The 26697-nt window shown below is 42.6% G+C and overlaps 1 long non-coding RNA gene across 4 annotated transcripts in view; it reads left to right on the top strand.

Moving 5' to 3' along the window:
* The first annotated feature begins 5439 nt into the window (after positions 1-5439).
* Positions 5440-26697, top strand: part of LOC149323076 (uncharacterized) — a 62682-nt gene continuing 41424 nt past the window's right edge. For all 4 annotated transcript variants that reach the window (XR_016272381.1, XR_016272379.1, XR_016272382.1 and 1 more), the window contains exon 1: positions 5440-5854. This is a non-coding gene — a long non-coding RNA (uncharacterized LOC149323076). The remainder of the gene's footprint in view (positions 5855-26697) is intronic.

Below are 26697 nucleotides of genomic sequence, written 5' to 3'. Positions count from 1 at the left end.
TGATGTTTTTGTATGAAACATTTTTGTAATTTTAGTGTAAACATATTGCTCTATATGTTATAGAGCTAATTGACTGTGGAAGGTTTAGAGGGTTTTAATTATTTTTGTAATTTGATGGCTATCAACCTGTATTTGGTTGTCATGAATAAACTGTACATAAAATTGCAGCTTTAAACTTCCACTCATGGAGAGGGGTGGACAATTTGTGGAGAGGGGACAGATTTTCTGGGAGAAGCCTGCTGTGCAAAAACATTAACAGATAACCATTAGGGTTGCATGTACATAGTTTTAACTGTTTGAATTTGTTTAAATGTATATATAGTTTAACATGTTTTAGACTGTAAGTTATCGTGTGTGTGTGTGTGTGTGTATTGTGTACAGGGTTCAAGTCATTTCTGACTTATGGTGACCCTGAAGCAAACCTGCCATAGAGTATTTTTGGCAGAATGTTTTGAGAGGGGTTTTACACTTGTCCTCCTGTGAAGCTGAGAGAATGTGACTTTCCCAAGGTCACCATTAGGGTTTCCATGGATAAGAAGTAATTTAAACCCTGGTCTCCAGAGTCCTAGTCCAATACCTCTACCAGTACACCATGCTGGTTTTCAAATGATACTTTACTGTTGCTTAAACTAATTTTAATGTGCGCCACCCAGAGATCTTTGGCTATAGGACAGGATATAAATAATGTAATTAATGAATAAATTAACAAATATTTTATTAATTCATAAATAAATAAATAAGCCCAAGATTTCCATTTCCAGCTCCTGCCTGCCTACATTTCCTTAGCCACCACACATTGCTCTATTCAGGGATGGGAGAACATGCACTCCTTCAGAAGCTGTTGCAAGCCAACTCCCATCATCCTACATTATTAGCTATGTTGGCTAGGGCTGATAGGAACTGTAGTCCAAAAACATTTGGACAGCCACCCATTTGTTACCTACCCTTGTTCTACTACCTGATACCCAATTCCCTTCACTCGTAATCCTATTTGAAAAGTGATTAGAGATTCATCTTTTCCCTGAACCCCTGGCCTTTTCCTGGCCTGTTTACATGAGCATTTCTTTTCTTTGTTGTTGTTAACTGCCTTCTACTTCATTTCTACTCATGGTGACCCTTTGAATGAGACATCTCCAATAATCCTGCCCTCCAATGCCCTTCCTATTCGTAGTCTTTTTATTTCTTGACTGCAGTCCCCATTCTGATCAGCGTTTGACCCGAGGTACAGAAATTCTTCAACCGTTTCAATTTCTTCATTATCTAAGCTGAATTTATGTATTTGTTATGTAGTTGTTATTTTTCTTTTCTTTATGTTCAGAAGTAAGCCTGTCCTTGCACTTGTACCTTCCTTAATAACTGCTCCAGGTCTGTGATGTTTTCTGCTAGTAATATGGTGTCCTCCACGTATCTGAGATTGTTGATGTTCCTTTCTTCAGTCTTCACTCCTCCTTCTTCTAAGTCTAATCCAGCTCTTAGTATGATGTTTTCTGACGTACAAATTGAACAAGTAGGATGATAAAAGGCAGCTTTGCCCGACCTCTTTGCCAATTGGAAGCCACTCTGTTTCTCCAAATTCTGTTCTGACAGTAGCCTCTTGTCCTAAGTATAGGTTTCTCATCAGGAATATCAGATGTACTGTTCTTTTCATTGCTAGATGCCTTTTCTAATAGGAGTTCTGCAAGTAGGGATTGCCTATTTTAAGCATTTCTTAAAAGCACCTAGATTCACAGGTGTTCTCTTAAGATGAATTCTCATTTTCCATGGATATAACACTGGCATTTTCTGCAGAATTATCCCTGGAATTTAAAACAAACCAGAGCCCAGTTTAACATTTGCAGACTGTATCTGCGCAAGGACCAGCAGGCCTAACAGAATGCTCCAGCTCCACAAATGGTGTGTCGAATGGGAAAGATAACAACTCTGTGGTTTAATTTCTTTGCATTGGGATACAAAGACAAAAGAGTGCAGTTGTTTCTAAAAGGGCAGTTCTGTTCTTTTCAGTGAGAACATTCACACATTCATTTGCAAGCCCTGAGTGTTGAGTCATTTATTGTCCATGAATGCATGAAATTGCCCTGGCTATATTAAGATCAGTCCTAAGCTGCCCAGGAGCCAAGCACTTCTTTTTATAACAAAGATGGTACATGGTTCCCTCTAAAGTTTAGGAAGAAAGAGGCAGTGTGCCTCAAGGTTTCTCTAGGCTGAACTGAGGATCTAAATTTTGGTCACCCCACTTCTAGCATGTCTATACCACTTCTAAACCCTGGCTGGGAACAGCGTGGCCCTCCTGGTTGGACTGCAACACCCAGCATTCCTAGGTAGCATGTCAGTAGCAAGGAATGCAGGAGGTTAGTAGTGCAACCACATCTAGAGAGCCATGCATTTTCCCCTCCTTGCTCAAAACCAGGGTTGAATAATGTGTGGTTCTCCAGACTTGGGCCTCATTCCCACCTACAGATACATCTGGGTGTGATCTGAATAGATGGATCTATTCGACATTGGAACATGGTTTACACTTCACTTGGCCCGATCACATTTTCTGGCACCAAAATAACCCACCTGTGGTTCCCATTCACCATTGAATCGATTCAAAATGATTTGGTTACAGCCATCCGAAGGGGAAATTTGAATCGATTCCGATCCGCTTGTGGAGAATTGCGCAGAATTGGTTTACTGAAAAAGAAGTGGGGAAAAATCAGTGTCAAAAAGACATGGGTTAAATGGGTCTGGAGCATGGCCCCCCTCTCAGAATCGCTTCAGCGATTCGGATTAAGTGGGAACCAGGGTTGTTTAACTGATTTAAACCAAATTGTGATCTGGTTTAAAAAGTAGTGGGAATGAGGCTTTGGAGTGCATCTACATTTTCTGAATAATGCTGTCTGACACCACTTTAACTGCCCTGGATCCATCCTATAGAATCCTGGGATTTGTAGTTTTGTGAGGCACTCACACTCTTTGGCAGCAAAAGTTAAAGACCTTGTAAAATAACAAATCACAGGATTGCATAGGGTGGCAACAGCTGAAGATAGTTTTGCTTAGGCAGGGTTTTGGTGGGTGAATTTCACTTATGTCATGTGGCGTGCTGTTTACATGTTTTAATAGTGTTTGCTTTAAAATGTTTTGAAATATGCCATTTTTAACTTAGGTTTTAACATTAGTATTATTTAATTATTTTAAAAATATATCATTATTGAACAGAGATCTTGTGGTCCCTTTCCGACTCTACGATTCTAGTTGTGTCATAAGCAAGTAGCGTGATTAAAAGTATACTTTTAAAATTACAATATCATATACATGGAATAAACAAGTACATACTACGATTAAAAGTAGACTTTTAAATTACAATATCTCCTTTCTCCTCCCACTGAGCCTCTCCCATCTCTTCAGCATTTTGATAGTACCCAGGCTAATCCCACAGCCCTTTTCTGCCCAAAAGCATGTTTGAGGAGCAGTGGGGACACCCCACCTTAAGGGGGGGTTACCTGGTGCCATCTTTACCCCAACTACCCCTTCATGACCCCTTGGGGGTCTCCCCCTCCCCAAACCAGGCGGCATCTGGCACACTGAGGGTTAATGTCTGGCCCTCTCTTGGCTTGTCTGCAAAAGCCTCCCTCAGAGACCCAAGAAGACTGTCCTTTCTTCTGGGGGGGAATGGGCATCAATCTTTGGCCCAGGCGTCCAATGAGAGGAGCCCGGGGCTGTCCGAGCAGCCAATGAGGAGACCCCTCATCAGCCCCAACCCGCCCCCCCAGGCCCAGCTCTGACCCACCAGCCCTCCTCTTTCCTTGCAAAAACTCCCCACAGATGGGTTCAGAGAAAGGCACCCAGCTATCTATCTGTTGGGAGTTAGCAAGGAAAGAGGAGGGATGGGTTACAGAGATAGATAGATAGATAGATAGATAGATAGATAGATAGATAGATAGATAGATAGGTGTGGGGTGTATGTGTAAAAAGAGATGTCTATATATTCTACTATAGAGAGAGAGAGAATATACGTGTGTGTGTAAGAGACGTCTATATATTCTACTATAGAAAGAGTATAAGTATGTGTGTGTGTAAAACAGACATCTACATATTCTACTACAGAGAAAGTATAAGTGTGTGTGTGTAAAAGAGACTTCTATATATTCCAGTATATATATATAGAGAGAGTGTATGTATAGATATATGTAAAAGAGCTGTCTGTACATGTATTCTCTAGAGAGAGTATACAGATACAGGTATATGAATGACACGTCTATATATCCCACTATATTCTACTACAGGAAGACAGTGAATGTGTACAGATATATGTAAAAGAGACGTCTACATATTTTACTAGTAATATGAGACGTCTATATATTTACTATGGAAAGAGAGTGAGTATGCATAGATACATGTAAAAGAGACATCTGTATATTCTACTATAGAGAAAGAGAGTGAGTATACATATTTAGTGTATATGTGTGTGTGTGAGAGAGAGAGACGTCTGTATATTCCACTATAAAGACAGCGAGTATACATTTATAGTGTGTGTGTGTGTATTCCACTATAAAGACGTCTGTACTATAAAGAGTGAGTATACATATACAGTATATACATATATATATATATATATATATATATATATATTATCTTTTACATGCATATATGTCTATGTGTATGTATGTAAAAGAGACATCTGTATATTCTACTAGAGAGAGAGAGAGAGAGAGTGGGATAGGGAGGGAAGAGGAGGAGGAGGAGGAGGAAGGCAGGGGGCGTGGGGGGTGGGGCCTGGCGCCTCCCTGCCGGAGTGCCCCCCTCCCTCTCTGGGCCCCAGTGGAAGAAGAAGAAGAAGAAGAGGGCCCCCACTCGGAGGGGCTGAGCAGGGGCTCCGTCCTCCTCCCAGCCCCAGACAGAGAGTCAGACAGAGAGACAGACAAGCAAGGTCAAGGCAGACGCCTCCCGCCTTGGCCCAAGGGGAGCAAGAAGAGGAGGAAGGAGCCACGCTGCCCGCCCAGCCCAGAGCCCACGCCTGGCAAGGCAAGGCAAGGCAAGCCCCGGCGGGCAGGGAAATGCCGGCGCTGCTGCTGCTGCTGCCTTCGGAACCAGGGGCGCCACCCACTCCCCAACTTTCCCCCTGGATTTGGGTCGGCGCCAGGGTGCCCCAGAAAGAGGGAGAGGAGAAGGGATGGAAGAGAGAGAGAGAGAACGAGGAAGGGAAAGGAAAGAAAGAAGGAGGGAGGGAGGGAGGGAGGGAGGGGAAAGGAGGAAAGGTAAGGAAGGAAAGAAAGAAGGAGGGAGGTCGCGAAAGAAAGAGAGTATAGGAAGGAAGGAAGGGAAAGAAAAGAAAGAGGGAAGGAAGAAGGAAGGGAAAGGAAAGATAGAAGGAGGAAAGGAAGGGAAAGGAAAGAAAGAGAGTGAAGGAAGAAAGAAAGAAGGAGGGAGGGAAGGAAGGAAGGAAGGAAGGGAAAGGAAAGAAGGAGAGTAAAGGAAAGGAAAGAAGAAAAGAAGGGAAAGGAAAGAATGAAGAAAGGAAGGAGGGAGGGAGGGAGTAAAGAAAGGAAGGAAAAGGAAACAAGGGAGATTAAAGTAAGGAAAGGAAGAAAACAAGGGAAAGAAAGAAGAAGGGAGGGAAGGAAGAAAGGAAGGAAAGCGCGGAACAGGAAGGAAGGGAAAGGAGAGAGTAAAGGGAAGGAAGAAAGGGAGGGAAAGGAAAAGAAAGGGAGAAACGAAAAGGAAGGAAAGGAGGAAGGAAGAGAAAGGAAAAGGGCCCCCCCTCCCTTCTCCGCTCTCGACAGCGACTCCGGCGATGGCGACCCTGGAGGGAAAGGCACACAAAGGGATCCTGCCCCAGCCTCGTCTGGAGCCCAGAGAGAGCCAAGGAGGAGCCGTGAGTCGGGCGGGGGGGGTTGTGCCCTGTCCCCTCCACTTGATGCTGGGGGATCCCCTCCCCAAGCCCCCTGTCCCCATCCTCCCGCCAGTCCCTCCCTGCCTTGTCTGCGGTCAGGATCAAGGGCTGCCCTTCTCTCTGGCCATCCTCCCTCCTTCCTCTGCCCCCAACCAACCCAGCAGCCCTGGCCCTGTCTGGGAGGCTCCAGACTAGGGAGAGAGAGAGCGAGACCCCTTTCCAGACGTCTGGCTCAGCCAAGGGAGAGGGAGGGAAAGCCCCCCTTCTTCCACTTTGAAGTCTGGCGGGCATTGTTCAGAAACTTTCTTTGGAGGCCTGGGGGTCCTAAGATGAAACAGAGAAGGAAGGAAGGAAGGTGGAGGGGAGAAGAAGGGACCCTTTTCAGATGATTAGGGAAGAAGATCCAGACAAGGAGGGGGAAAGGGAGCCCAAAGGAGGGATCCCGAAACTCAACGGGGGGGGACTCCAGATGTCCTCCTCATCTCCAAGGAAGGAAGGAATTGGAAAGGAGGAGGGAAAGAAGGAAGGAAGGAAGAAGAAAGGGAGGAACAGGAAGGGAGGAATAGAAAGGAGAGAGTAAAGAAAGGGAAAGAAAAGAAAAGGAGGAACAGAAAGGAAGGAGGAGAGAGAGAGATAGGAAAGGAAGAGAGGAATGAAGGAAGGGAAGGAAAGAAGGAAGGTGGGAAGGAAAACCAAACGGAGGAACTGCCAGGAAACTCTGTAGCCAAGAAAAGCTCAAAGGACTCCCAGAAATAAAGAAATCCTTTCTTTTCCTGACTTGAGAAAAGCTGGAAAGACCTAGAAATAGAGAAATCCCTTCTGAACCTGGCCCAAGGAAAGCTCAAAACACCTAGAAATATTGGGCCTGTACAGAGAGAGAGACCAAAATAAAGCTGCTTTGGGTCACTTTGGAGGTGTGCTGTTTAAATGATGCCTGCGTCCTAAGAGACCAGAAGCCGTGCCAAAGCCACGCTATGCCTCCTGGACAGAGAAGGTGGGAATGGAGGGCATGTCCTGGAAAAGGAGGACACATGATCGCCCTGCCTGAGCTTGAAACCGTTACCTCCTTTTTACTAACTTTCCAAATAGCCTTTAATGGCAGCAGGGTTGCTGCTGTTCGTGGTGTGAAACTTTTGCTGTTCAGCTCAGTAGGGAGAGGAATAAGGAAAAAATAAAATACTAAAAAGTACCCAAAGCTTGGAAATGTTACTTTGGGGGATTTTTTGTTTTATTTCTTGAAAGGCAGCTCTATGAATTCCTCTTCCAGCATGGCTGCTGCCTTTAAGAGAAAGAGAAAATGGTGTGAAACTTTTCCTATCCAGCTCAATAGGGAATGATGTAGAAGACATACGATAAAAAGCACCCAAAGCTGAGGAATGCAAAAAGTTACCTTTTCACTTTTTGTTTATGGGTCTTCGAGTCAACGTGAACCTATGCCGAACCTGTCATGGGGGTTTCCTTGTCAAAATTTATCCCGGGGAGGTTTGCCATTGCCTTCCTCTAAGGAAGAGAGAGTGTGACTTGCCCAAGTGGGTTTCCATCGTTGAGTGGAGATTTGATCCTTCCTATTCCCAATGTCAGCATGGTCTAGTGGTTTACGTGTTGGACCATGACTCTGGAGACCATGGTTCGATTCCTGCTCAGCCATGAAACTCAGGAAAATCACACTCTCTCGGCCTCAAAGACAATGGCAAACCTACTCTGAACAAATCTTGCCAAGAAAATCCCTTAGGGTCGCCACAGGTCAGAAATTACTTGAAAGCACACAGTAACAATGACAACAATCCCAAAGTCCTAGTCCAAGATTCAGACTACTGTACCACACCTGCTTGTTCACTTTCCAAAGCTTTGCTCAAAATAAAGCTCCAGGAAGCATGGATAAGAGAACAGCTTAGACAGAAATTCATAGGGCTGCCATAAGTCAATAGGTAACTTGAAGGTGTGTACATACACAGTTCAGGCCTGTTCCTATGCTGCAGTGACACACATGGTTTGTATTTGGACTAAGATGCCTACTAAGCTCAGAAGTAGTGGAGTAAATGTGCAAGGTGGCTTCACTACACCTCCCTCCAATATCTCAGTTCTGGGTCGTGCCATCATTAAAACCTCCTCTGACAGGTGAGGAGTATTTCCTGATCTATTCTATGCAGGCCTAACCTTTAGGTTAGGTAGGAGTCATCAGCCAGGCAATATCTGATCCATTTTCCCCAGATTGTGGAATAGCCTGCTGGAGGAGATTCGACAGCTGGAAACGGCTGCTTTAAGTTTAAAACAGCATCAAAGACCAATCTTTTCTTTGAGGTGTTTTTTTTTAAATTATGAATTGAGTGTTTTGAATATGTATGCTTTTTTTTATCTGATTGTATATATTTTAATAGATTTTCATGCTTTTAACCTTGTTTCCGTGGCCAAGTTTACATTTCTCCATGGTTAACTGGATGTTTATTTGATGCTGTACTTTAGTCTGTTGCTCCCTGCCTCGATCCATAGGGAAAGGTGGATATTAATAGTTGTTGTTATTATTATTATTTGTTGCCAGCTTAGATCATCATAAGGATTAGGGAGTTAAGGTACTGGTTGAACTCCTTCTCCCTTGCCTCTTCCTTCCTCTAAGAAGCCCTTCCATAAGTCTAAGTCAGGTGTGGGGAGATCATAGGATCGTAGAGTTAGAAGAGATCCCAAGGGCCATCCAGTCCAACCCCATTCTGCCATCCAGGAAATCTAAATCAAAGCATCCCCGACAGATGGCCAGTGTTATAGTTCCCCTAAGCCCTAGACAATATGACTTGTGGTCATGGTCGATGGGCACTGTAACCTAAACTGCAACTTCAGCATCCTTCACTCTGGATGCCATCTGGGTTCAGATTATAGCTTCACATTTTCAGAGAATGACTGAAGTGCACTAGCAGGCACTAGCAGGCCCCAGTCAAGGATGCCAATGAAGCATCCAGCGTCTGAGAGGCATGTCCAAAGGATCTTGGCCAGTATTGTTGAACTTGACCTCAAGGCTTGCACCTGTTCTAAGTTGCTGTCTCTAAGTGTATCTCTCAAACTATGTGATGCAGCCATTTGGGGAAGGGTAGAAATATTTTCCTTGCCAATGCAGTGGATGGCACCCTAGCAAGCAGATGAGCTCCTTGGATAGATATGTCGGGGATTGGCCATAAGACTGGCTTTTGCTACTTGTGTTGTCTTGTTGGCTCTGTGAGGTTAAGGTGTCACCAGTAATTATCCTGTGCCATTGTGAAAGGAATATGGTCAGGCAAATACTGCATGCCAATGTGAAATTTAGTGCTGGTACAAGAATAGCCATAAGTGATATAGCATTAAAAGTTGCATGTATATTTTTTAAAAAGTATTGTATATACTTTGTTTATCGTAAGACGTCCATTGCGTATTTCTTTGGCTCGTAGTAGGTCTCTGACTGGGCAGCGTTTAGGCTGCATGCCTGATTGTCCAAGAGTAAGCCTTGTTGAGTTTAATGGGTCTTATTTCTGAGTAAATACATATAAAATGACACAGTTCATTTAAAATCATTTTCTGGCTCAATACAATTTCTTCCTTAAATCATAATGTTGAAAGGGATCCTAAGACCTGTTCAGTGTAATGAATTTTACTCCTGACTAGACACATAAAAGGACTGTTGATTTCCAATATCTTATTCTAGCTTGTTGACAGAATCATAGCACTGAAAAGGACTTTCTAACTCTCTGCCAGTGCTCTTTTTCCTTAACTTCCAGTACATGGCCAACTGGTGCTGCTTGGCCTTACAGCAGTAACAGCAGTGGAGTTAAGAGTTCCCAGTTAAAAAACCCTGTGTGGGCTTTTTACTCATTTTCACCCAGGACCTGGTACAGAGGGGTGCTCAGAAGGGAAAGGCAGGGTAACTGATGGATGCTAATTGAGCCATCGATTTACACTAATACTGTCACAAAGAAGATGAGAGAAAACCCTAAGTAAGAAGAAAGAACAGTGAAATACAGATAGGATGTTTGGGCTCCCTGTCTGCATCAATCACTACTTGAATATGGGTGCAGAATGAGCAGATCTAAGCCCAGGGATGGAAAATGTATAAAAGTAAACTTGCATAAGATGTGTTTTCAAGATAGCAGATAAATCACTGGAAAGCAGCTTTTTATGAAATCTTAAGACAACAAATCCTAAGTGTGACAATTTTGTAACATCCTGTTGACACTGAACTGGCATTGTAAAGCATGTTAAATCAATGAAACCAATTGGTTTGAGATTTAGAAAATCAGAAAGTGATGACCTTAGATAGTGGCAGCCAGCAAGGTGTGTATGTTTGTTTGTTTGTTTGTTTGTTTGAGTAAATACACACAGCAGCTTTGGAACAGGAAGGGACTGATTATCTAAAATAATTCTTAATCTACCCATGTAGTAGTTCTTGACAATGCAAATCTATATGTGTATACTGAAAAATGATTCCCATTGTGGCTTAATCTCATGTAAATGAATATGAAACTACATGTCTATATGTGCTGCTATTTTAAATATTGTTTCATTATGTTCCTAATGCCCTTGTAAACCACTTTCAACAAAATCTCTGTCTAGATTGGCTTTCCCCAATCTGGGCTATGATGGAAGATGATGGCACTTATAGTCCAGCACAGCTGAAAGATGCCAGATGGGCTAAGGCCATAGATCTAGAAAAACTTTTGGAAGCACATTTGGCATTTATGTTTCCCAAGGGACATGTCAGAGGTGTTGCAAAGATACATCTTGGCGTGTCTGTTCCCCACAAAGAAGAATGTTAAATAGAAAGAACCCTGTCACTGCAAAAGAGTCTCTATGAACTCTGTGCCTTCTCCGTGCTTCTTTAAACAAGAATCAAACTGATGTGGGCCACGTGTACATTGCAATTTGATGTCTTACACTGTTCAGTTGTTCTTTAAAATTCACTTGGTGACATGGGTAGGTCATCTGTTTGGTAGCTTCACAGAAATAGAACCTGACCTGTAGACTCCCTTCATCCCAGGTTCATAATGTGGACTGACAGCTAGTATTTGCAGTGCTAGCCATTCGAGATGCTGACATGGGAGGCATTCAGATGAGAGTTTCTCCTGCTACTGGTAGCATTTGCCAAATTGGAGTCACAGCCATAATGGCCAGGTTTGCTGTAAGATTCCAGGTGATTTTGTGAGCAGAGTTCAGATAACTAATATTTCCAACTTCTGTATAATATGTTATGTTCTGTATCAGGAGTCCTCCGAAAGTTTGAGCTGTCATCAAGATCTGTTACAATTAAATGCCCAAGAGACAGAAGGCTCCTCAGAGTTGGTCCTAGGATTGTAAAATGCCTTTCCTAATGGCACGCACCTTGCCTCTGTATAGATGTTTAAGCACACATCCTTCCGTTTAAAGGTTTCTCCTGTTGAACCCACAGCTGACTTTTGCATTTAAAGCAACTTAGCAAAGTTTTGTTTCTATACTCTGGTTCTTTGCATCTTAATATCTGACTTTGCTTTTGTTAATAGATTGCTGTGTGAAGGCATATCCCTGAAAACAGTTCATTTGTTTTTAAGAAATGCTTCAGTTTCGTAATAATTAGTATACTTCATTTATGGAGAGCCAGTGTGTTGCAGTGGTTTGAGCATTAACCTATTACTCTGAAGACTAGAATTTGAATCCCCACTTGGCTATGGAAACCCACAGGGTGGCCTTGGGCAAGTCACACTCTCTCAGCCTCAGAGAAAGGCTAAGACACATCCCCTCTGAACAAATCTTACCAAAAAAAAATCAGTAATAGGTTCACATTAAAGTTGCCATAAGGAAACAAATTGAAGACGTACAATAGCAAAAACGTAATATATCATTTTTTAAAAAATGGGATGGGGAGATATTTTTTATTCTTTAATCATTGTCTAGAACTGCATATCCCACTGTTCTATGCCCATTCAGTTCACAATTTAATCATAATAAGTATAAAATAATACATTCAATTCAATGCACATAGCACAGTACAATACAGATACAGTACAAACACATTGCAGAGGCAATAAAAACACTGAAGCTGAGACCATATTTCATAGAATCAGAACTGGAAGAATCAGCACCCCTAGATCATTGAATCTAATTCATGAAATTCAGCTGCATTTAAAACAACGTTTAAATTGGACAATCCATGACCTATCAGGACTGCAGCTCCCATCATCATTCAGCATTGCTTGTGTTGGTGGGGGCACTTGTTGATTCCGTTGTTTCAAATAACAGTTTAGAAAATCAAGGCCTACCAGGATAGAAGTATAATCACTAAAACACATTTAGGGAGGTGATCTTTGAGAACAGATAGGCAGGTTGGAGAGAAGAAGGTGGCGACCGTGCTTTAGGAAACCTGTGCCAGCTATTACGGCCAATTGAGATTACTGTCAGAAGCACTGTGGGGTTGTGAATTCCACTGGACTCAATGGGGTCTGTTTCTGAATAAATACCCAGAAGATCTGGTTATCTGTGTTCAAAGTTGTTCATATCTGACAGTCATTATAGCCTTCCTGTGAGAGAACAGGTTATTTTGATCCCGCTCTTGCAAGAGCCAAGTGACCACAGTGACACCGAGGCTTGTCCAAGGCAGCTTACAACTAGGGATGTGGACCTTAAACTTTATCATCCTCACTGCAGAGAGAAAACACCATTCGAACATATTCCTCTGCACCATTCTCCCTGTGTTTGAACCAGGGCTGTGGGCTTAGAATCGGAAGCCATTTTGCATGGAGTCACATTTGGTAAGAATGTACCAGCACTGACTGACTTCAAAATAAAAACTTGTAAGATTAAATGTCTAGTTGGTTGCACATTTACTTCCATAGGAATTTAGGAAAGGGGTTTTTTTTGTTAAGAATTTTTAATCAAATATTTTATATGCTTAATCAATCTAAATAGCATTGTGATTTATGTGGTGATGATGAAATGCCTTGTGGTACCGTTTTACTATAGCAATTTTGTTATTACTAATCAATATACATTTGCTATTTATGAAGGAGTTGGACGGTAGGAAAATGGAGTCAGAGCTAAAGGTTTGTCATAGTGACTCCACAGCCCTGGTTTAAACATCCCAAAGTGTTATGGAGCCATTATTCTGTAGAGAAAAATATGTAAGGGGGTTTGCGCGCATACACACACACACACACACACACACACACACTTCTGTGTAGAAAACAGCTTTCCTGGACAATGTTTCTGTCCAGGAAATATGTTTCCTGTGCAGAAAATGGGTGTTGAGTAAAAATCCCCCATATTATTTTTCCCCCCTGCGGAATAATTCCTCCACAACACATTGAACACATTCAAACACCAGGTGAAAACTGCACAAAATTCTTACCAGTCTATTTTTCTTTCTGACAATTTCCTATTTAAAAAGCCATCTTTTGACCTGGGAACAAATATTATTTTCATCCCTATTTAAATCCCTGTACTTGTTTACTCCAAAGTAAATCCCCTCAAGTTTTCTGAAGCTTACTCTAAGGCTGGGATTGCAGGATTGCAATCTTGATGTCTTTGTGTTTGAGGCAAATTTGAATCTGGCTCCTGAATCTCATTCTCTCAGCCATTTTGCTACAAGTAGCTCTAGTTGATCATGCTGTCTCAGCTGGGCCAATTGGCCAGACACTGATCCTACCTACGTTCATCACATCTTTTGTCCTCAGTGGACAGGGGCATCTAAACAAACAGCCTGAGTAACAGTCTTTTAAAAATCTGCATGCAATGACCCAAAGGCCTGATACAGACAGCCAAAATAAAGCTGCTTCGAGTCACATTGGAGGTATGATGTTTCAATGATACATGCATCCTAAGATTCCAGAAGCCGCACTAAAGCCATGCTCCAGTCCTAAGGACTGGCATGCAGCTTTCGTGCAGCTTCCAGACTCTTAGGACACACGCATCATTGAAACACCATACCTCCAATGTGACTCGAAGCAGCTTTATTTTGGCTGTCTGTATAGGGCCAAAGCTTAGGAAAGTTTCTTTTGGGGCTAACTACTCCCACAGTCTCCTAGCTAGTGGGGCTCTGCTATGGTAGCAAGGATACTGTGGGCCCTTCAATCCAAAATAATGTTTCCAGTTTCTACACTGTCTTAAGAAGAACCACTGGCAATGCTGATTGAGGGGATTTAGGAGGGCTGTAGTCCGAAAGAATAATGTTTCCAAGCTCTACCTTGATCTAAGGCACCTTTCCAGCTTGCCTGTGTTACCAGTGGAATAAAGTGGCAAAATTACACCTGATATTAAATGCTCTTAGAATTTAATATGGAAGTATTTTAGAAGCATGTAGATTTCACCAGCTTGCTTGTCTGTCTTTGCGTAGAGACTATCAACAAGATTAGAGCAAAGTTGGAATGGAAATTTATATGGGAATTAACTCTTTCTGCCCCACTAAGGTTCTGAGGAAAATCCTTCTATAGGTCTCATTTTCAATTGGATTAAAAAAAACCTCTTAGGACCAGTGGGGGTTTCCTAATTTCAGTTAAGGTTTTCTCACAGAACCACAGACAGTAAGAGGAGACAGGGTTAAATTCCCTCTCTGTGTCTGCTTTGACCCTGTTGAATTTCAGTTCCTCACCATCCACCCAAACTGGTATAGTTGCACATCCCTGAATTGCTTACCTCTAAAACTATTGTTGAAAGTGACTTCAGAAGAAATGAATGCATCAAAATTGTGGTGCTTAGAGGGACTACAATTTCCACAACAGGCTCAATCATTTCTGCAAAATTGGGAGCACACACCAGTGGTGAAAGAAGAAGGGGTCTCCTCTTGCATAATGCTGAGTAGCTCGTCCTCTTCCAGGGTTTCAGGGACAGTCCAAAGATCCTCTCCTCCATTACAGTGTGGACCATTACTAGGTATATTTTTCTAGGGAGAGTTTTAAGAACCTTGCCAAACTACAAATCCCAGGATTCCATTGGGTGAAACCAGTTAAAGTGGAAGGAAATTGCTATAACTATGCATCACTTGCCTTCTAAGTGTCTCAGCATTTACTTCCTCTAACAAACCTAACGATCTGATTCTCAGAAAAGACAGAAAGTCTCCTGATTCTTTCTTGGCTTGATTATATTTGGAGACAGACTATCCCCCATTTGGAAGATTCCTTCTCCATCCAAGTGAACGTGAAATGAGTTGCCAGTGCCAAGTCCATTGGAATGCCAATAATTTCATATTTGCAGGAAGAATAAAAGATGATCACACATGGAGGAAGGGAAGGTTTGTTTTAACCAGCTTAAATGAGAGAGAGAAACATTATTTAGTAACTGCCACAAAGGTGCTTGTAAAATATTCCATTCCATATGTTCCCCTCACCCCATTTTATCAGCATTGTGTTTAAGATTCACCTGAAGCTGTTGTTACTGTGTGCCTTCATTTCCAACTTATGGCAACCCTAAGATGAACCTATTGCAGGGTTTTCTTTGCAAGAGAGGAGGTTTCACCTCTGAAGCTGAGAGAGTGTAACTTGTCCAAAATCACCAGTGGGTTTCCATGGGATTTGAACCCTGGTCTCCCAGAGTCCTCCTGCAATACTCAAACCTATGCTGGCTCAGATTCTCACATGGTCTAGAATCTGTATTTCAGAATTAAAGCAGTTCTATACCTTTTGAGCCATGATTCGCTAACCATCAAGAATGCTGTTGGCAAAAGTTACTTTTTGAAGACTCACAGGCGTTGTAGTTCTAATAAGTAATTTTTTCCAGGCTTCACTATTTCCAGTTGAGGCTTTAATTGAGCAGTTCCTCTCAAACACAGAATTCTTGTAAGGGGGTCCATGTGTCATTATCTTCCATTTGCAGCCCTTGGGTGTTTTGCACTTGCCCTGCCTCGTCTCCTCCATTTCCAACCCCCTCATATATTTTTTCCAGAGCGTTTTCACTTGTTTTTCTTACTATGAAGACTCTATGAGGGAGGGAAATGTGGACTGCCTGCATAGTGTCTTTTAACTAATGGTACTAAGAGCTGTCAGTCTGGAAGCACTTCCAGAGAGAAGAGATCTTAAAAGTGAATTCCGATTTTTAGGGAATCTTGGGCACAAAAAGTTTGAAAAGTCTTGGTGTGTAGCAGATGTGGGTGTGCAGTCCTTGAACCCCATTTTGGAGCCCGTGAAGCCCCCTGGCAGTTCCCCCACCCCTGATTTTTTTAAATTGGTATGATTATTTTTGTGTGTTTTTCATCAGAAAACTGCATGGAAAGCCCCCACAAAACTTTCTAAAACACCCCCAACCCCACACAGAAAACCCCTCAACCCCCCCAGTACCCTCAAATACTTTGATTTCCATCGGAGATCTTCTCAAAATGGTGACAGAAAGTGTTGCAATCTCACTTCCAGTAGCCATTTTAAGAAGAACTCTGATGAAAGTGGAGGCATTTCGAAGCACTGTTGGGGGGTGCAGCCCACATTGGGATGTTGGAGGGAAGAATTGGTCCTTGTACACCTTGAATCTTTAGACTAGATCTTCTACATTTTTGCATCCTTCCATGTGAGATATGTCCACTCCCACTAAGTAGTAAAAGATGGTCTTTTTCTTCCTTCAAGTCTTCCCTCCACCTCCTGTTCCCCTGTCCAGTTGTGATTTCTTAGATATCATCTTTCGTAACTACACATCCATATGGCCCTGCTGGTTGGGCATTCTGGGAGTAATAATCCCTTCCACAAAAACATTTCCAAGCTCTGACCAAGCTACAAGCCAACTAGCATCCTTTAAAATACTCTTGTTGTGTGCATCCAAGTCATTTCTGACCTATGGCAACCCTATCATGGGGTTTTCTTGGCAAGATTTGTTCAGGGGAGGTTTGTCATTGCCTTCCCCTGAGGATGAGAGAGTGTGACTCGCCCAAGGTCATCCACTGGGTTTCACGGCTGAGCTGAGAATCAAAGCCTGCAACTAGCATCCTTTAAAAACACTATTTTAAAACATTGCTTGCAGCTTTCTCTCATACTTTTGGGTAGTTACAGGAACTTGGAAGCCCTGATCCAAGCTTTCATTTGTCCCTGAAAGTGCAAAATAATAATAATAATAATAATAATAATAATAATAATAATAATAATAATAATCAAGTTAGCGTCTCAAAAAAGAAAGAATAAATGACTTTTCATAGTTCTGGAATTTGGGCCACCAGCAGCATCCTTCAGCATCTGAACGGGGCCTGGGTTGTTGGAGTGATATCTGTAAAAACAGTTTGACTACCCTTGTGCTCCTGTAGCTGTCTCTTTCTAGCTCTCCCTGCTCCTTGTATCCCAGGCAAAGTGGTGTGATTTATTTTTAGAAATATGGGGAGATGAAGCACTGTGGTGAGTATGACTTAGCATGGATTGTTGGTGTGGACCTGGAGCTACAGAGCTATCATTATTGCTCTGCAGAGTTTTATTTATAGTTCCAGGAGGTTTACTTAGAGGAACACACCCACCAAAATTTGCTATAAAAAGGAAAATAGGCCCCTGGTTGGAGGCCTATGCAGTTACTTAAAGGGTTGGTCCTTATTTTCATGCTACAAAGGGACCTTATTTAGGATATTGCCTCTGTCATCCACCCTCACCTCAGGTATGTAGAAACTCACTCATTCAGTTTGCTAAACATGGTGGTGGAACACACAGCTCAACAGAAATAATGGTTGTAACAGTTTAATCACCCATGTTGTGATTTTAAGACCTTTAAAAAGATATTCCAAATGGCATTTTTATCTTTTAAAAATAAATACTATTCATTTATAAAAACCTTTACAGATAAGCGCATGGTAGAGTAGTTTGACTATGATTCTGGAGACCAGGATTCAAATGTATGCTCAGCCACTGGATGACCTTCGGCATGTCACATTCTCTCAGCCTCAAAGGAAGGCAAAGGCAAACCCCCTCTGACCAAATCTTGCCAAGAAAATCCCATTATAAGTTTGCCTTAGGGTCACAAGTTGGAAGGCACACAGCAGCTTGCAACAGCAATGGGACCTACATGGCTTTCCTGATGTTGTTGAACTACAGCTCCAAGTATTCCTCGCTGCTGGTTGAGATGGCTAGGGCTGCTGAGACCTGCAGTCCAGAAACACCAGGAGGGCCCCATGATTCCCATCTTTGCTATAAAACAGAGAGCAGATGTTTTGAACTCCCAAAGGGGTGCATGTGATGCTAGGTCGAGGGTTCAAGTCTATCCCTATGTAGACATGCATTTATACATACACATCTTGGCAACTTTTTTCCTTGCTCAGAAAGATTAGATAGCCTTCTCTTAGTCCATATGAGGTTTTCTGGAAGAAAGGGTGAAGAGGAGGCTCTTTGTTTCTTTCTGCAGCATTCCTGTTGCAGAGAATTCTGAAAAATAATTTCTTTATTCAATTTATAAGCGGCGTTTCTTATCCAAAATGGAACTGAAAACAGCACGAGGATCTTGGAACAGGGAATGGACACAGATAACGTTTTCCCACAGGCTGGAAATGTTACTTTTTGGACTACAACATGCAAAAATCTCCCAACTAGACAAATGCTGATGTGAGGGATTCTGAGATCCAAACAATAACTTTTCTGATCCCAGCTCTCTTTTTTTCCCTTGGAGCTAGCAACAGAAGGAAACAAATGATCGGTATAAAATCAGCAGTAGGAGGGAAGTGCATCTGTGGGGTATGAGGGAGGCTATGGAAGACCTTAGTAGGCAAAGGTTCTACAATCCTGTAGTGTGTGTGTGTGTGTGTGTGTGTGAGTGTGTGCATGCGCACGCGTGCATGCATGCATTCAAGTTGCCTGTTGACTTATGGTGACCCCATGAATTTCCTAGGGTTTCCTTAAGCAGGGAATACTCAGATGTGGGTTTTCCAGTTCATTCCTCTGAAATACAGTTGGCCCTCCACATTTATGCCTTTGACCTTTGCGGATTTGATTATTTATGGTTTTGATTAACATGTTCTATCTAGAAACTGCCAGAGGCTGGCCATAGATTTGTGCTAGAGAACCTAGGACTTCCTGGAGAAAACACTTCTCTAGACATTTGTGGGTCCTTCAACACGATTCTGTGATCAACCTCTGGCAGATATTGACCATAAAGTAAAAAGAATAGTATTTTTTTATTTGTGGTTTTTCCATATTCATGGGATTACTTCACCCCTAACCCCAGTGAATGTGTAGGGACCAACGAATAGCTCACAGCGCCTAGGATTCTTTGGCAGTCTCCAATCCAAGTGCTAACTAGGGTTGACTATGCTTAGCTTCAAAGAACTAGTGCCTTTAGGGCATTTAGCAAACTGTTGCTGTCTCTCCTAGCTTCTGTGTTCCTCCTCATTAATAGGTTTGGTCGTCTTAACCATGCTCTGGGGTTGCTTGGCCACACATGTCCTGATTTTCATCTATAAAATGTTGAATGGTATGATATGTTAATTAAACTGTTGCAATCCACATTGACAGAGTCAACTCTACGGCTAACCAACATATGTCAACAGATATGGAAAACAAAACGATGGCCAACAGATTAGAAGTGGTCAATATACATCCCATCCACAAAAAGTGAGATACAAAAGGCTGCAGCAACTATAGGACCATAGCACTGGAAACTCAAGCAAAATTAAAATTAAAATTCAGCAACTTAGACTCCAACCATACATGAAGAGAAATTCCAGAGGTTCAAGCAGGGTTCAGGGAAGGAGGAGGCACTAGGGACCACATTGCAAACATACAATGGATAATGGAGCACACCAAAAGAAAATCAGCATGTGCTTTATCACTATGGCAAAGCCTTCAGTTGCATTGATCATGAAAGGCTATGGAACACACTTAAAGACATGGGAGCACCAATGCATCTGATAGTCTTGATAAGGAATCTGTACTCAAGGCACTTGGCTACTATCAGAACAGAAGACGGAGGAAACAGAATGATTTCAAATTGGCAAAGGGGTCAGAGAAGGCTGTATCCTCTCACCCTATCTGTTCAACTTGTATACAGAACATATTATAAGAAAAGCAGGCCTGGACACTGAAGAAAGAGGAATGAAAATAGGAGGAAGAAATTTCAACAATCTAAGATTCTCAAATGACACCATAGTACTAGCAGAAAACCTCACAGACCTGGAACACCTACTAAGGAAAATCAAGGAAGAAAGTGCAAAGGCCCACTACTGTTGAAAATAAAATAAAAAAGAAATAATCACCACCTGAGAATCTACACAAATTTAACTTAGGTGACATACACAGCGCCCCTTTTCATTTGTGGCCCCAATCTGGAGTTTCGGAGCTCCTTCCCATGCCTCAGCCAAGCTGCCGTAAGTGGCCTAGGGCAGCACGGAGACGTCACACACACGCTGCACCGTTTGGCACATGACATTATCATGGTGGCTCCCATGTGGATGGGAGGCTGCCATGATGATGCCACGCCATGTACAAAATTGCAGGGTATGCGGTTGCTCCGCCCCCGTGCAACCCTAGTACATGGCTAGGCCGGAGCAAAGTGCCGGTCTGGACCACGCCTTAGACAATGAGAAGAAATAGTAAAAGAATTCTCATACCTAGAATCAAACATTGATAGGAACAAGGACTGCAGCCAGGAAACCAGAAGAAGATTAACAACAGGGAGAGCAGCTATGAAAGAACTAGAAAAGATTCTAAAATGCACAAAAGTTAGAATCATACAAGCCATAACATGGGCAAAATAGCCACCGTTGTGAGAAGAGGAAAGATTGAAGAAGGATAGCGGTGTAACTTTGCAGATGCAGGAAAAAGGAATTGGTTTCTAACCAAGGAAGGTCACTAGAGCCTTAATTTACTTTCTACCATAGACAGATTGCAGAAAGGTGCAGGCAGTGTTGTGTGGGCCAGGCTGCTACAATTTCAGGAATTGGTCTTCATTGGTGCCCCTGTAAAAACAAATGCCAGCTGCTATATCCTACAAAGGAAACCACCTGCAGGGTCTGCCCTCAGCTATTAATTGCTTGGGGGTAGGCAGTGTGCATGTGAGTGTAGGCATTTCATCATGAAAATGTGCAGTGAAAGAACCATCAAGACAGGCACAGTTTTCCAGGTACTTGCTGTTCCAAAGTGCTGCTCTTGGGGACTCTTTACTCTAACGTCTTAAATAATTGAACCATGTTAAAAGCGCCTTTATGGATCTTTTCTTCAGGAATGCAAGCCTTTATGCTGGTGCTCATTTCAAGAATCTCTTCATTCTTACTTTTCAGGAGGGTATGAAAATGCTGGCAGCTAAGAGCTTGGAAAAAATGAAGCAATTTTTTGGAGACCACAACTCCTGGCCACTGGTTATGCTGGCTGGTGGATTCTGGCATTTGTAATCTCCTGAAAGTAATTTTTCCAAGCCCTGTGGTATCCCCTGCTTTCTACTTATAATGGAGGGTAGAGAACATGAGGTCTACAAACCAGTTAGGTTATACTCATAGGTCTTTCTGCTGCAAAGAATAAATGGTATTTCTCCTGGCAATACCCCAAAAGGATACATGAATGGTCCTCTGAATCTGAAGGTAGCGGGCCATCAAAGCTGGCTAGCTATTGCACAACTAGCTTTAAGTGTATGTGGGTGAGTTGGACTCAGATTTTCAATTAGTACCACAAAGCTACAATCATGTAGAAAGTGTCGTCATGTCTCAGCCTCGGGTTTCCATTTTAATTTAATTTTTTTAATGAAAGGGAATCTATCTCATCATTCTCCTTAAATTATAGTATTCAAAAGGCAGTTATTTTTAAAGCTCAATGAGTACAAGGAGTTTTAAAGAATTTCAACTTTCTGATCTCCTCCTTCAACCAAATCTTTAGGTTTCTGCACTTCAACGCCCCACCCTCCCTTCCTCCATCTGACTTTGGGTCCTTTCACGGTACCCAGTTATAGTGGTGTGATACCACTTTACCTGTCACAGTTCTGTCCTATGGAATCCTGGGATTTGCAGTTTAGGGAGAGGTACTTAGACTCCTCAGACAGGGAGTCCCTCTGATACTTCTAACCAAACTACAAACCCCAGGATTTCATAGGATGTTGCAGCCTATGACAGTTAAAGTGGATGCACAGCACTATAATTGTGTGGTGTGAGAGGACCCTTTTCCTTGTTCTTCTTTCTCTAGACAGGATGTTTCCAGTACAAAAGGAACAAAGTGTGAACCTTAGCTGATGTGTTACCCTTTTTTTATATAAAAAAAAAAAAGCATGCAATTCATTAACGACTGAATTATTTTATTTCCCTGTTTTGCATGGTGTTAAATTGGAATGTCTCACATTTTTTATGGTAGCTGCTATTTTCTTTTTTGAAAAAAGGCATCAGTGAAAATAAGAAACCTATATGCAAGGGCCAACAAGAAAAATCCATTACAGGGAACCTTGTTTCTAAAGTACCACTAATGCTTTGGGGATGCAAGAGGAGAGGGAAGGTGGCTAAGATGGTGGAGGAAGGGACAATTGTAGTGAGTAGAGGGGATATAGAGAGGGAACAGAGGCCAACTACAAAGCTAAAACATGCCCTCTGGTGCTAGAAAGAAGGCGCCGCTCATATTCAATATAGTACACATATATATATATTTCAGCAGAGAAACTGAAAGGACTTGCAGTGCCATATGAAGGGACTGGATAGCCATGATTTTATTTCAAAAGGATCACCTGATCCCTTCGAAAACATATCAAGTGCTCTGGCCATACAGTGAGGGAGTAATTGACTGCAGGAAACACAGCTCCTTTTGTTTCATTTTTCCTAAAAAATGTTTTTATTAGTTCCATCCTACTCACCCACCCCAAAACACATGTAACAGTTCAGAACAATAAACCTGATTAACAAAAAGGAAGAGGAAATAACAATAAATTAAAATACAGTATCACATACACACCCCTTTGTCCTGATTTGGCAGGGACTGTTTCCTATTAATTCTCTGCCCTCCCACCTTTTCAGCTGCCTTTAAAATGTTCCAATTTCTTTCTCCTCCTCCACTTTCTGCCTTTGTCTTCAGCTTACTTCAGTTGAAGGAAACTGAGTTCAAAGTGCAGAAGTAGTTTGCACCCAATTCAGCAGGGGAGAGAGAAGAGGAAGGGATAGGTTCTTGCTCTGCCCGGTAGGCTCAGGCAAAAGCAAACTGTTTCAGCCCAATTTGGCATGTGTATTCTTCCCCATTAAGATTTTTTTTTTTTTTGCAGTTTTCATAACACTGATGTTACTTGACCATGTGTGTTCTAGTTTTCATTTGTGAAGTGTTGGTGGATATGATATTGTTCCATCAAACAGCAATTAAAAGTTTCTTGTGGCATGTAATGGGCAGAGATGGAGGAAAGGGCACATCATGTTAGTTCTGGAAACCAGCAGTATATTGCTAGCATGGCACAGTGGGAATACTCAGGCACTTACATAAAAAATGAATGAGAACTTTATTTCAGGAAGGAGAGGCAGTGTATTGTTGATTTGCTTGTGAAGATGTCACAAGCTCATATTATCCATACATACACCCTTCATTCTAATTTTCATGAAATGGGTAGGAGCTGATATTTGCTGGGTGACATGTGAACATGATAGGTCTCTTTCCCAACAATGCAACAATGCAAAGTCTTCTTGGGTAGCACTTTGGAGACTTAGCACATTTATTATGGAGCAAGCTTTCACAGGCTTAAGCTGATAAAGCAGAGTTTGGAAAAGTTATGGTTTGGATGGGCAACAATTCTGGGCTCCCTAGCCATGTATTCTGGTAGTTGTTATGCAAAAAAGTAGCTTGTCCATATTCTGTGATAATGCATGCACAAGTCCACCAAAGTTTATAGTAACCTAGAGCGTTAAACATCTTTGTTTCCCCTCATTCCACATGCAGAAGCTGAGCAGGGTGGCACTTGAATTTGACTTTAACACGGGAGTTGAATAGTGTCCTGAAGGCAACAAACAGGCTTAAGGAGTGCAGGACCCACACCATGGCTCATACATAATTTGTCCTCCAATGCAGTGGCATCTGGTAGCACTCATGTCAGTGAATCTAGGTTTAAGTTCAGACTTTAAAGGAATTACCCAACATGCTGAACTATCTCCGAGCACATCACCTTGGACAGCTCCTTTAACTCTACCCAAAACCCAGAACTTAATCAGTGCCCCACAGACATGGGAGCCTGCCCCTGCCCCAGTGCTTGGCCTCTGGTGTTTTTCCTTCACCAACTGCAGCCTGAAGGATAGGGCCAGCCACTGGTGCTATTAGTGCAGCCCTCCAGATGTTGCAAAACAACACATCCCTGCAGCCCCCAGTAATGATAGCCAATGGTGTGGAATCCTGGGAGTTGCACTTCAATAACAGCTGTAGGGCCACACAATTCCTTCCTATGCAATAGATCATTGCTGGGCACCCAGGTGAATTTGGACTACAAATCTCATAATCATTAGCCAGCATGGATTGTATCTCCCAGTATAGCACCTTGGACAGCTCCAAGGATGACGAGTGTTGTTAGCCAACATTAACTGAGATCCCACATTTGGAAACCACCAGAGTAGATGATTGGGGAGGTTGCTGCAAAAGGTAATTACACAGGCCTGTTACAGACAGCCAAAATAAAGCTGCTTCGAGTCACAGTGGAGGTATGGTGTTTCAATGATGCATGCATCCTAAGAGTCTAGAAGTCGCACCAAAGCCATGCTCCAGCTGGAGCATGGCTTTGGTGCGACTTCTGGACTCTTAGGATGCATGCATCATTGAAACACCATATCTCCACTGTGACTCGAAGCAGCTTTATTTTGGCTGTCTGTAACAGGCCACAGTTACCTCTTCTCGGTACTGAAGGGCTCACATGTTCCCTAACAATGGAACTCTTGTCAGGAAAGATTGTCCATTCTTCTAGCTCACCTGGCCAAAGGAGGCATACTTAACAGACTTACCCACCCTTCCATCAAATGTCTTTGTTTTTTCCTAGCTTGCCTTGATTTCAGTAATAACATGATAAAGGAAATGAGCCTGAATCAAATTAAAATGTTTTCTCTGGAACACCAAAGCAGAAGTAATTTGAGGATGCAGCCATACGTTCCTGCATTATTGGTTCAGCATTTTGGCTCCAGAAAGAAGTGTGTGAGAAACAGATTAGGCCATGTTGCTGGGAGGTAACATTTGTTGTATGAACTGTGTCATCTGTGCCAACAGTACAGATCTCTGAAATCCACTCCACCCAACCTCTTGCCCAGCCACTAGCATCTGCCATATAGACTAATAGAGCTTAGCACAGTTGCTGCATGGCTTGGAACAATTAGAGGATATCTAAATCATCTCATTCAAGCCCTGATGCAATACTTCCGACACAGATGTGGCTCTGAAATGCAGTTTGTGTAGAAACTAGGCTGTGGTATCCATCCTCCCCATTGAAACACAGAGGTTCTTGCTGAAACCTTTTCACTAAATATGCTTTTTTAGAGTAAGGTTGAATGTCTTTTGAGGATGGGATGACCAATAGGAAATCTTGGACTCCTTGGGGTTAAGGTTTAGCAAGGTCTTAATAGAGGCGGTCATCCACTGTGATGGCCAGCTCAGGCTGTTTATTCTTTTATTCTGTTTATGCTTGGATATTCTTTGAGGCAGTAGAGCAGGGGTGGATCTGGCCCATGACATGATGCATGTACTGCCTTGGGGATATGGAATGTGTGGCTTGCCAGGTATTGGTTGGATTGCAACTGCCATCATCCCTCACCATAGGCTTTTCTAGCTAGGACTGATGAGTTTTGCACTCCAGCTACAGCTAAAGAGGGCCAGATGTCCCTTGGCCCTGATCAGCTGGGAAATTTTCCTGGTATGGTGATTCCCATTCTTTTTAGTGTGGCTTCTGTAGGATAAGTAAAATAGGGGTTGATTCTGCCCTGTTGGCAGAAGCAGGCCCTATTTCTTTTCTAAAGCAGGCTCCCAGATGTTTTTGGGCCAGCCTTAATGCTTGATTTCTTTGATGCCCATGTTTCTCCCATGTTGCTGTGGAAGGAGCAGCAATGCCATGTGTAGCTCAATGGGGTAAGAATAACCCAGTGTGTGACAGCCCTGCTGCTAGCAACAAAAATGCCCATTATCTGACTTCCCAGAACTTTTCTTGTGAGAGGATTTTCCACACATACAGATATACACACCCCTCCTATAAAATTTGAATGTGGTGATCTCATCACATGCCATTTGAATGGGAGCGGAATGACAGGAACATGGTGTTGATAGAACCACTTGGGGAGTTGCTTGAGAACATTAAAGAAGTATTAATCCAGATGTGGAGAAAGGCAAATTTCCAAATTGGCGGAAGTACACTTTGAATTTTTAAGCTTTGTCCTGAAAGGAGTGCCCAGTTCCATATTCCCTGCTGTGGACTTTTAATGGGGAGGACAGCTGAGTGGATGTTTAGAAGCAAGTGGGGAGCAAAATATAGATTGGGATCAACTAGTAGACCTCTGGTTAGGAACTGATCTGCTAGGAGCCAATCATTATTTGAATTGTGTGTGTGTATTGCTATGACCAAAAGACCTGTGTCCCACCTAGTATGTGTAAAACCAGCAGCACTGTGAACTACTAGGGTAGGCCATTGACTTCTGCTGTGGCTTACCTGGCACTTCAGCAGAGGTTTCCCTCCACCCTTCACTTGCTACCTGGTCCTTTGAACTGGAGAAGCCAGAGGTTGATCCCATGGACTCCTGTAGGCGAGGAATGTGCGTTGCAGCTGGGGCTCTGCCATTAAGTTGTGCAAAATCTGCACTTTGCAGTGATTCACCTTAACTTGGCTTGTGGCATTCAGAAATGATACAATGAAGTTATTAGTTATCAAAAGATGAGTGTGTGCAGAAACAGCCCATGATATTTTTCTGCCTGAAACAGATCAGCAAATGATGGACCTCCCTCTACTCTTCTAGGTCAGGATGCATAGTATTGCACAAGTCTTAC

The sequence above is a fragment of the Sceloporus occidentalis genome, unplaced genomic scaffold, assembly GCF_023333645.1.
Source record: "Sceloporus occidentalis isolate IW3139 unplaced genomic scaffold, rSceOcc1.0.p SCAF_1, whole genome shotgun sequence".
Classification (NCBI taxonomy): Eukaryota; Metazoa; Chordata; class Lepidosauria; order Squamata; family Phrynosomatidae; genus Sceloporus; species Sceloporus occidentalis.
The sequence above is the reverse complement of the archived record's forward strand: the minus strand, read 5'-3'. Positions and strand labels throughout refer to the sequence as shown.